Raw genomic sequence first — 12,205 nt, 5'->3', positions numbered from 1 at the left:
TAATAACGCCACCATGATTACCAAGATGGAACTGGTGAAAGGTGACCTTGGGAGATTTGCCATGATAAGGGGAGAGGAGCCAACCCAAACTTACAATAGGGTCAAGATCCCGGTGAATAAGATTCGAAGCTATGGAAGTACAAGATGGATGGATCATGGCGTCGTCCGACTCATGTTAAAGTCATTTATTGTCATTGATCCTCATCTTGTAAATCTTATTCGTGAGAATCCCAGGTACACAAAGATGACGCCTGAGGAAATTCTTAGAAAAATTGTGAGCAGGTGCATGATGGTGAAAGAAGCGAGGTATGTGGACGATGTCGCAAACGGACCGCTTCCTCTCTACGAGTCGCAGCCTGTTGTTCTCAAAGCAACAAGTAGCAAGGAGACGCTAACTAGCAAGGTAGCACAAGTGGAGGCTGTCGAGCTTAACAAGGATGAAATGGCGCTTGTAATCAAGCGCTTCAGGACCGTTTTGAAGGGACGCAAGGAGTATCCCAACAAGAACAAGTCAAAGGGAAAGCGCTCCTGCTTCAAGTGTGGTAAGTTTGGTCATTTTAAAGCACAATGTCCCGATAATGACAATGACCAGGCACAAGAAAAGAAAGGGAAGAAGGAAAGGAAGAAAAACTACAGGAAGGCAAAAGGCAAGGCACACATTGGCAAAGAATGGGACTCCGACTGTTCTTCATCCGACTTCAACAATGAAGGACTAGCTGCCTCCACCTTCGACAAGTCCTCACTCTTCCCCAATGAACTCCACATGCTCCTCATGGCTAAGGAGAAGAAGGTACGTACACGAGATACACCTAAGTACACTTCTTCTAGTGATGAGGAATCTTCTGATGATGAGGTAGATTATAGTGATCTATTTAAGGGATTAGATAGCTCTAAAGTAGATAAAATAAATGAATTGATTGATGCTTTTAATGAAAAGGATAGGCTGCTAGAGAAGCAAGAAGATATTCTTTATGAAGAACAAGATAGATTTATTAATGTTCAAAAATCTCTTGCTCTAGAAACTAAGAAAAATGAACTATTGTCTTTTGAGCTATCTGCTTGCAATGATTCAATTTCTAATCTTAAGAATTTAAATGATGATTTGAATGTTAAGTTAGAAAAGTGAACATTGCTAGTTCATCTATAGAGCATGTTGTTATTTGCAATAGGTGTAAGGATTTTGATATTGATGCTTGCAATGAACATGCCTCCATCATTCTTAAATTGAATAATGATGTTGCAAGTAGTAATACTCAACTTAAGACTTGCAAGGATGATTATGAGAAATTAAAATTTGTCAGGGATGCCTACACCATTTGTAGGCACCCCTCTATTAAGGATGGACTTGGTTTAACAAGCCAAATGACTTCTAATCTCAACAAGGAGAAAGGGAAGGCTCCTATGGCTAGTAGCTCTTATTCTTCACATGACCAAAAGAACCATGATTATCTCTATGCTCATGTCAAGAATGTTTGTAGTGTTGCTCATCATGATAGGTGTTATAATCATGCTTCCTTACCTACCTGTCATGATGCTGCATTTAATTCTCATGCCATGTTTGCATCTAGTTCTTCATATGCTCATGGTGGGAATAGACCTAGGCGCCATCATGTTGCTTCTCGTGCGCCTAGGAAGGCATCAACTGGACCAACTATGCTTTATCAAACATGTGATGCTTCATTTGTTCTTATATGCAAAAATGATAACGTAGTTGCTAGAAGTTTGGGACCTAAGTGTAAGAGAGACAAAACTTGCATCTAGGTTCCAAAGTCTGTTGTGACTAACCATGTAGGACCCAATAAGAGTTGGGTACCTAAAACCCAAGCTTAATTACCTTGCAGGTTTATGCATCTGGGGGCTCAAGCTGGATCATTGATAGCGAATGCACAAACCACATGACAGGGGAGAAGAAAATGTTCACCTCCTACGTCAAGAACAAGGATTCCTAAGACACTATCATCTTTGGAGATGGGAACCAAGGCAAGCTCAAGAGTTTGGGTAGGAAAATAGGTGGGAACAACTCATCCAAGAAAAAACGTGATGACAATGTCAAGACCACTGGAACTCCTACATATGGATCTCTTTGGGCCCGTTGCTTATCTTAGCATCGGGGGAAGTAAGTATGGTCTTGTAACTGTTGATGATTTTTCCTGCTTGACTTGGGTTCTTTTTGCAGGATAAATCAGAAACCCAAAGTACACTAAAGCACTTCTTAAGGAGAGCCCAAATGAGTTTGAGCTCAAGGTGAAGAAGATCAGAAGCGATAATGGATTTGAGTTCAAAAATCTTCAGGTGGAAGAGTATCTTGAGGAGGAAGGCATCAAGCATGAGTTCTCCGCTCCCTACACGCCACAGCAAAATAGTGTAGTAGAGAGGAAGAATAGGACGCTCATCAACATGGCAAGGACAATGCTTGGAGAGTACAAGACGCCAGAGCGGTTTTGGTCGGAAGCTATAAATACGGCTTGCCATGCCATAAACCGGCTCTATCTTCATTGACTCCTCAAGAAGACGTCTTACGAGCTTCTAACCGATAACAAACCCAATGTGTCATACTTTCGTGTCTTCGGAAGTAAATACTACATCTTAGTTAAAAGAGGTAGACATTCAAAGTTTGCTCCCAAAGCTATAGAAGGATTTTTACTAGGTTATGATGCAAATACAAAGGCATATAGAGATAGGGTCTTCAACAAATCTTTGGGTTTGGTTGAAGTCACTAGCGATGTTGTATTTGATGAAACTAATTGCTCTTCAAGAGAGCAAGTTTATCTTGATGATATAGATGACGATGAAGTTCCAATGGTCGCAATGAGGAACAGGTACCTCAAGATGAAGGCATGAATCAAGGGGGAGCACATGAAGAAAACGATAAAGAGGAAAAAGTACCATTGGCACCTCCAACTCAAGTCCGGGCCACCATCCAACGGAATCACCCAGTGGTTCAGATTCTGGGTGACATCAGCAAGGGAGAAACCACTCGCTCATGTTTAGCTAACTTTTGTGAGAATTACTCGTTTGTTTCTTCTATTGAGCCTTTTAGGGTAGTAGAATCCTTGTAGGATCCGGACTGGGTGTTGGCCATGCAGGAAGAGCTCAACAACTTCAAGAGAAATGAAGTGAGGAGTCTGGTGCTACGTCTGAAGCAAAACGTTGTGGGAACCAAGTGGGTGTTCCGCAACAAGCAAGATGAGCACGGCGTGGTGACAAGAACCAAGGCTCGACTTGTGGCAAAAGGTTATGCCCAAGTCACAGGTTTAGATTTTGAGGAGACTTTTTCTCATGTAGCTAGGCTTGAATCAATAAGCATATTATTAGCCTATGCTGCTCACCATTCTTGTAAGTTGTTTCAAATGGATGTGAAGAGTGCCTTCCTCAATGGACCAATCAAGGAGGAAGTATAAGTGGAACAACCCCTGGCTTCGAGGATGACAGGTATCCCAACCACTTCTACAGGCTCTCTAAGGCGCTCTATGGACTTAAGCAAGCCCCAAGAGCATGGTATGAATTCCTAAGAGATTTTCTTATTTCTAACGCTTTCAAGGTTTGGAAAGCTAATCCTACTCTCTTTACTAAGACTTGTAATGATGATCTATTTGTATGCCAAATATATGTCAATGACGTAATATTTGGTTCTACTAATCAAAAGTCTTGTGAGGAGTTTAGCAGGGTGATGATGCAAAAATTTGAGATGTCTATGATGGGCGAGTTGAACTACTTCCTTGGATTCTAAGTGAAGCAACTCAAGGAAGGGACCTTCATCTCCCAAAAAAAGTACACCCAAGACTTACTCAAGAGGTTTGGGATGAAGGATGCAAAGCCCACAAAGACACCGATAGGAACGAACGCTGGACCTCAACAAAGGAGGTAAGTTCGTTGATCAAAAGGCATACCGGTCTATGATAGGTTCTTTACTTTATATTTGTGCTAGTAGACCAGATATTATGCTAAGCGTATGCATGTGTGCTAGATTTCAATCCGACCCCAATGAATGTCACCTTGTGGTCGTTAAGTGAATTCTTAGATATTTAGTTTATACGCCTTGCTTTGGGATCTGGTATCCAAAGGGGGTCTACCTTTGAATTAATTGGATATTCAGACTCCGACTATGTCGGGTGCAAGGTTGATAGGAAGAGCACATCAAGGACTTGTCAGTTTCTGGGAAGGTCCCTGGTGTCTTAGAGCTCTAAGAAACAAACTTCTATTGCCCTATCCACCGTTGAGGCCGAGCATGTTGTCGCAGGACCAAGGTTCAGCTAGGCGCTAGGCGGAATCTAGGTGGTGACCCATTGCCTAGCGCCTAGTCGGGAGTACTCGGTCTTAGGCGCTTCTAGGCGCTTTTCTAGGCGTTTTGGCAATATAGCCATAAATTATATATATATTATGTATATAACTATATATACGTATATAACTACTATATATGACTATATGAGTCACAGACTCACAGTAAGTATAAAAAGAAGGCCAGTAGACATATCTGATTCCTAGCTGAGCTTACTCTTGCTGTCTTGCATGTTCCTAGCTCCTGCAAGGCTGCAACACATTTTGACAGCTAGTAGTTAGTAAATTAGTCAATAGACAGCTAGCTGTTCATAAAAAAATAGAAAACACTAAATTGTGACTTATCTGGATGATTTCAGCAGCCTCCCATTCATGAGCAGTTGAGTACACTGCACACCATATCAGCAGCTGATAATTACAACACAAGTGGATAGGACAGTAATACAAGTGCAGAACACAATTTATAAATAAAGGACAACACAAGCACATAGTTCTTAGTTCAGGTCTCACACAAAAGAAGACACATAAATAAAGGACAACACAAGCACATAGTTCTTAGTCCAGATCATATTTCATCTTCACTGTAGCACAAATCTTCATCTTCATACTCTTCTTCTTCAGACTCAAACTCTTCTCCTTCATAGAGCTCTCTCACTCTTGCACTTCTACGAGGCTCAAGCTGTTCTTCTGTTCCCACTGCCTCTCCAATAACAGACCAAGGTATCCCTGTACCTTCCATCTCATCTTCCTCCTCATCTCTAAAGACAACTTGTGCACAATCATCTCCACCCTCTTGGAGAAAACCTTGAGCTTCAGTTGTATCACTAGACAAGAGAACATCAGTGATTTTCTTTGACTTAATCTTTTCTCTGTTATTCATCAGCCTGTTATTGAACTGAATATAGACCAACACTACCGGAATTCGGCTCTTTGCCGAGTGCCGGCGGCTTTGCCGAGTGCTTTTTATCGGGCACTCGGCAAAGTCGACTTTGCCGAGGGCCGCTCTCGGCAGAGTCCTGCGCTCGGTAAAGATCTTGTTTACCGAGTGCAGGGCACTCGGCACAGCCAAGCACTCGGCAAAGACTGTTTTGCCGAGCGTCAAGCACTCGGCAAACATGGCTCTCGGCAAAGGGCCGTTAGCGGCCGTCTACAACTGACGGCCGTCAGCCTTTGCCGAGTGTCAAATATCTGGCACTCGGCAAAGAGAGTCTTTGCCGAGTGTCCTATGTAGACACTCGGCAAAGCATATTTTTATTTTTTTTATTTTGGTCACCAAACTTTTTGTGGTATGTTCCTACACTATGTAGACCTACATGTACCATTGTGGGACGATTATAACAGTGTTTTCTATAGCTAGTACATTTAGTTTGTTTATTTGAATTTCTTCGGAAAATTCAGATTTGAACTGCAAGTCCCTCGAGAAATGGAAAACAGTGAATGCAAAAATGATATTCATGTTATTTAGCACAAGTTACGGCCTATTTCAGGAACAGACTGGAAATTTTGAACACCATGCTCACGAAACATGACCGCGAACTTGCGATCCAGTTGTTTTAAAATTGTATAAAATACAAACAAAGTCAGAAAATCATGAAAATTGTCGACATGTCATGATATCATATGTAGAGGCTATGATAAAAATTTGACACTGTTTCGTGAAAATTGTCACGCACTATGTGTACAAATCTAGCTGGTCTCCATAGAAGTTTTATGATTTCATGTGAAGGCTGGCTATGTTTTTACACATAGTGCGTGACAACTTTCACGAAACACTTTCAAATTTTTATCAGAGTCTCTACATATGATATCATGATATCTCGGCAAGTTTCATGATTTTTTGAATTTGTTTGTGTTTTATACAATTTTAAAACCACTGGATCGCAAGTTCGCTGTCTTGTTTCGTGAGCATGGTGCTCGAAAAATCCGGTCTGTTCCTGATGTAGGCCGTAACTTGTGCTAAATAACATGAATATAATTTTTACATTCGCCGTTTTCCATTTTTCGAGTGATTTGCAGTTCAAATATGAATTAACCAAAGAAATTCAATTAAACGAACAAAATCTAACAGGTATAGCAAACACTTTGATAATTGTGCCAAATTTGAACATGTAGGTATATATACTGTAGGAAGGCGATAGAAAAAGTTTGGGGGAAAAAAGAAAAAAAAATAAAAATCTACTTTGCCGAGTGTCTGGTGGTGACACTCGGCAAAGAGAGTCTATGCCGAGTGCCTAAGATAGGACACTCGGCAAAGTAATTTATTTGCCGAGTGCCTGCCATTGGCACTCGGCAAAGTTATTTTTTAAATAAAAAAAGAACTTTGCCGAGTGTCTCAGATTTGGCACTCGGCAAAGTATATTTTTAAATTAAAAAAAATCTTTGCCGAGTGCCAGATCGCGGGCACTCGGCAAAGACGATGAACTTATCATCACCACGCGCCCGCGGGCCCATTCGTCTACCACAGAAACCGTCGCCGTCATCGCTTCACGCCGCCGCGCCAGCCCGCCCGCCCGCCCGCCCGCCCTCGCGCCGCCGGCCGCCAGCCCGCCGCCGTGCCATCCCGCCGCCGCCCCAGCGCGCCGCCGCGCCAGCCCGCCCGCTCGGCCGCCCTCGCGCCGCCGTGCCAGCCCGCCGCCGCCCCAGCGCGCCGCCGTGCCATCCCGCCGGGCCGCCCTCGCGCCGCCGGCCGCCAGCCCGCCGCAGCGCCACCGCGCCCGCCACACCCACGCGCCGCCGTTGTTCTTCCCCGGCTTCGGCCATCCACAACCTCGCCATTTATTCTCCGGCCCCGGTCACCACGTCTCCGCCCTTTGGTCCCGCATTCGACCACCGAAGGTGATAATAGAATCGGTTTAGTGTTATTGTTATTGTTATATAATCAGTTTAGTGTTATTGTTATAGAATCGGTTTAGTGTTATTGTTATTGTTATTATTATAGAATCGGTTTATTGTTATTGTTATTGTTATAGAATTGGTTTAGTGTTATTGTTATTGTTATTGTTATAGAATCGGTTTATTGTTATTGTTATTGTTATAGAATTGGTTTAGTGTTATTGTTATTGTTATTGTTATAGAATCGGTTTATTGTTATTGTTATTGTTATAGAATTGGTTTAGTGTTATTGTTATTGTTATTGTTATTGTTATTGTTATAGAATCGGTTTATTGTTATAGATTCGGTTTGTCACTCAATTCCATATAATGTGATGGTGGATATGGATGTCGATTAAATGTGATTGTCGGCCATCGTGCCGTTGATATATGTGCGTGTCAGCCATCGTGTTGTTACTTTTATTTGCAGGTTTTGAAAACCTCCCCGTGCAGGGGAGGTGTTGCCGAATTTTTTTGTTGACAGGCTTGTTTATTTTTTGCAGAGGTCTTTCTAGCCGCTGCGGGTCTGCCTGCACCGCGTCACGTCGCCACTGCACCGACCCGCCACAGCCCCGCTAGCCTGACTCCACCGCCACCCTAGGTATAACCTCTATTTCCGCATCATGGTCGTAGATCACGTAACCCAGTTAGGCGTCTCCCGTTCGAAAGTGATACGGTGTAGATATGCAGATCTTTGCATATCTACAAATGTATCAGTTTCGAATTGTCCACGTTTTTTGGACAGCCCGCGGTTGCGTAGATGGTGTTAGTTTCCATGCTCTACTCCGGTCCGAGAAAGAGTTTCGGCGTCACCTCCCTGTTGTTCTCCGGACAGTACACTCTCCCTGCCAGGACGTGTATCCGGAGAACAGCGGGGAGGTGCTGCCGAAATTCTATCTCGGATCGGAGTAGAGCATGGAAACTAACTCCATCTACGCAACCGCGGGTGGGATTAGGACCTATCCTCACCTATTAGAAGGTAGGAACGTAGTGTACATGCATTACATGTCTATATTAAACTATACTCGGTTATATATGTTAGAGGATGGAGGACCGTGAGTGGATGTACACGGGCCGCGTTCGACGTAATGATGTCACCCCAGAATGGATTAGGAAGACCGATGCTTTCGTGGAACGGGCATATGGCGAAGCTGCTAAAGGAGCTAGCCTAGTCCCTTGTCCGTGCAGCAAATGTGACAACCGGAAAAGAAAACCAAAGAAGACCATGGTAGAACATATTTGGAAGAATGGATTTACGCCGGACTATACTCGGTGGATCTTCCATGGTGAAGCGCATCGCACGAGAGAGGAGGTGGTGAGACAACGCGTCGAGGATTACGATGCTGATGCCGGGGTAGCAGACATGTTGAACGACTATCACGAGGCACAGTTCGCCGAAGGACGTACGGAGGACGAGCCAGAGGCGACCGCAAAGGCATTCTACGACATGTTTGACGCGGCACAGAAACCCCTTCACGGCAAGACAAAGGTTTCTCAACTGGATGCCATTGGGCGTATAATGGCGTTGAAGTCGCAGTATAGCATGAGTCGAGACGCCTTCGATGGTTTGTTGACAGTTATTGGCAGCCTGCTTCCGGAGGATCACGTTCTGCCAAAGAGCATGTACGAGGCACAGAAACTCCTTCGTGCACTCAAGATGACGTATGAGCAGATACATGCTTGTCCGAAGGGCTGCGTCCTATTTAGGAAAGAACACACTGAGGCAAAGTACTGTCCGAAGTGTAAATCGTCTAGGTTCATGGAGGTAGACTCTGGTGATGGACAGAAGAAGCAGCTCGACATCCCCGTGACAATCCTACGCCACCTTCCGTTCATACCGAGGATCCAGCGTCTATACATGACAGAGGAATCCGCGAAACAGATGACATGGCACAAAAAAGGCAAACGATACAATCCTGACAAGATGGTTCACGCATCCGATGGTGAAGCATGGACCCACTTTGATGCCATTCACCATGAGAAAGCCAAAGAGGCTCGACATGTTCGTGTTGCGCTGGCCACAGATGGGTTCAATCCCTATGGAATGACCGCTGCCCCATACACATGTTGGCCCGTGTTCGTTATCCCCATCAATCTCCCCCCCGGCGTATGCTTTCAAAGACAGAACATATTCGTGTCGTTGATAATTCCTGGACACCCGGGGAATAAAATGGGCGTGTACATGGAACCTTTGATTGATGAATTGGTCCGTGCTTGGGAGGAAGGGGTATGGACGTACGACCGAGCTACGAAGACAAACTTCAAAATGCATGTTTGGTACCAGTACTCCATGCATGACTTTCCGGCGTACGGGCTATTTTGCGCCTGGTGTGTTCACGGTAAGTTTCCATGCCCAGTTTGCAAGGAAGCTCTTAGGTTCATTTGGTTGAAGAAGGGTGGCAAATATTCGTCATTCGATAAACATCGACAATTTCTCCCTCCTGACCATGCATTCCGACAAGACATCAAGAACTTTACGAAAGGTGTTGTGGTGACAGACCGCCCACCTGCAATGATGACTGGTGCCGAAGTTCGCGAACAGATAGATGGTCTCGTGGCCAACCCAGAAGGTGGTTTTGTGGGATATGGTGAGCAACATATGTGGACACATAAGTCGGGCTTGACTCGGCTCCCCTATTATGATGACCTGCTCCTTCCACACAACATTGACGTGATGCACACTGAAAAGAATGTCGCCGAGGCACTTTGGGCGACAATTATGGAGATTCCTGATAAGTCAAAGGACAACGTAAAGGCAAGAGTGGATCTGGCAGAGTTATGTGATAGACCAAACCAAGAGATGAAGCCGCCTAGTGGTGGTAAGACATGGAGAAGGCCTAAGGCCGATTTCGTCCTGAGCAGGGCCCAGAGGAAGGAAGTACTACAGTGGATCAAGATGTTAATGTTCCCTGATGGGTATGCAGCTAACCTTAGTAGGGGGGTGAACTTATCTACTCTGCGAGTCTTAGGGATGAAGAGTCATGACTTCCACATATGGATTGAACGAATTCTTCCGGCGATGGTTCGAGGCTATGTCCCTGAGCATGTCTGGCTAGCGCTTGCAGAGTTGAGCTATTTCTTTCGCCAGCTTTGTGCAAAAGAGTTAGCTCGGACCATGATTGCAGACTTGGAAAGGATGGCACCCGTGTTACTGTGTAAGCTGGAGAAGATCTTTCCACCCGGCTTCTTCAATCCGATGCAGCATTTGATTATTCATCTCCCATATGAGGCACGAATGGGGGGGCCCGTGCAGGGACGTTGGTGCTATCCAATCGAGAGATGTCTAAAGAGTATCCGAAAGAAATGTAGAAATAAATGCAAAATCGAGGCTTCCATTGCAGAGGCATACATACTGGAGGAGGTGTCAAACTTCACAACAACTTACTATGGTGACAAACTGCCGAGCGTGCATAATCCACCCCCTCGTTACAATGATGGCGGCAATGAATCGAACCTCAGCATTTTTCGAGGGCAACTCGGAAGCGCGAGTGGTTCGACCACCAAGACCCTGAGACATGAAGAGTGGCGCCATATCATGCTATATGTATTGACCAACCTTGAAGAGGTGACGCCATACATGGAGCAATTTATTCATGAATTCTGGCGTCGATCAAGGGACCCAACTCCACAGGAATATGATACCCTTCTTAGAAAGGGTGCGGGAAATGGATTGCCCGATTTCATTTCCTGGTTTAAACATAAGGTACGTGCTTAGTTTGTTATTCCAAATTGCTCTTACGTGCGAATAATATAACAATCTAGCGTGTTTGAACTTGCAGGGCCAAAGAGAGCCGTCTATGAGTGCCGAGTTGAGACAAGTAGCCAATGGCTTTGCCTATAGGGTCAGGAAATTTTCTGGGTATGACATCAATGGATACCGTTTTCGCACAACAAGCTACGACCAAAGTCGGCCCAATCGAAAAACCACGTGTTCTGGAGTCTTTACGCTCGGGCTTGACGAGGTCGAGTATTATGGAAGAATTGAAGAAATATATGAACTCAATTTTTATGGTTCCAAACCTCTTACTCCAGTGATATTCAAATGTCATTGGTTTGACCCTGAAGTTACGAGACGGACACATTCTAATCTTGGGATAGTCGAAATTCGACAGAATTCCACCTTAACAGGAGACGATGTCTACATTGTGGCCCAACAGGCCACACAAGTGTATTATCTTCCATATGCGTGCCAAACGAAACAACATCTTAAGGGTTGGGATGTTGTGTATAAGGTATCACCGCACGCTAAATTACCTGTTCCAAACGATGAAGATTATAACTTAGACCCGGACACATATGACGGAGAGTTCTTCCAAGAAGATGGGCTCGAAGGGCAATTTGAGATAGACTTAACCGAAGCGATCGGAATGGAAGTAGATATTGAAATGGTTGTTGATGACGAGGATGATGAGGTGCAAAATGAGAATGACTTAGAAATACTTGAAGGCAATGCCAATGACGAAGTTGTGCCTTCAGATGATGTTGACTATGAAATGGTTGATAGTGATGATGACACTTATGATCCGGCTAACCCGGACACATATGAAGATTATTTTTAATCGATGTAATGCTATATTTCATTTATTTTGCATATGTTTCTAAATACATATTTTTTTATCTGTGCTTAATTGTTTACTCTTAATTGCAGGTTGTTGGACAAAGATGGTGGGCGGTGGGACGAGGATGAGGAGGGGGAGGGGGAGGGGGAGGAGGAGCACCCGTAGGACGGAGGAGGAGGCGCAGCAGGACGACGCTGTACAGCAGCAGGTGGAGCAGCAAGCCGCTGTCGATGCGGCACAGCAGGACGACGACGATGCGGCGCAGCAGGACGACGACGATGCGGCGCAGCAGGATGACGACGACGACGCCGCCGCTCAGCAGGGCGTCTCAGGTTCTGGCTCCTCAGGTTCGAGGAGTATCTACCTGCGAGGTCCCGCGAGCCTACCTAAGCGACCCATTCTTCGTGACAGACGTCCCCTCATACGACCCGATGGAGAGAGGTAGATAACTTTAGATGTTGTTGCTGCTTTTTCATATTATATGTTCAAATTAATAAT

The sequence above is a fragment of the Zea mays genome, chromosome 7 (assembly GCF_902167145.1).
Source record: "Zea mays cultivar B73 chromosome 7, Zm-B73-REFERENCE-NAM-5.0, whole genome shotgun sequence".
Classification (NCBI taxonomy): domain Eukaryota; kingdom Viridiplantae; phylum Streptophyta; class Magnoliopsida; order Poales; family Poaceae; genus Zea; species Zea mays.
This window is presented reverse-complemented; position numbering follows the sequence as displayed.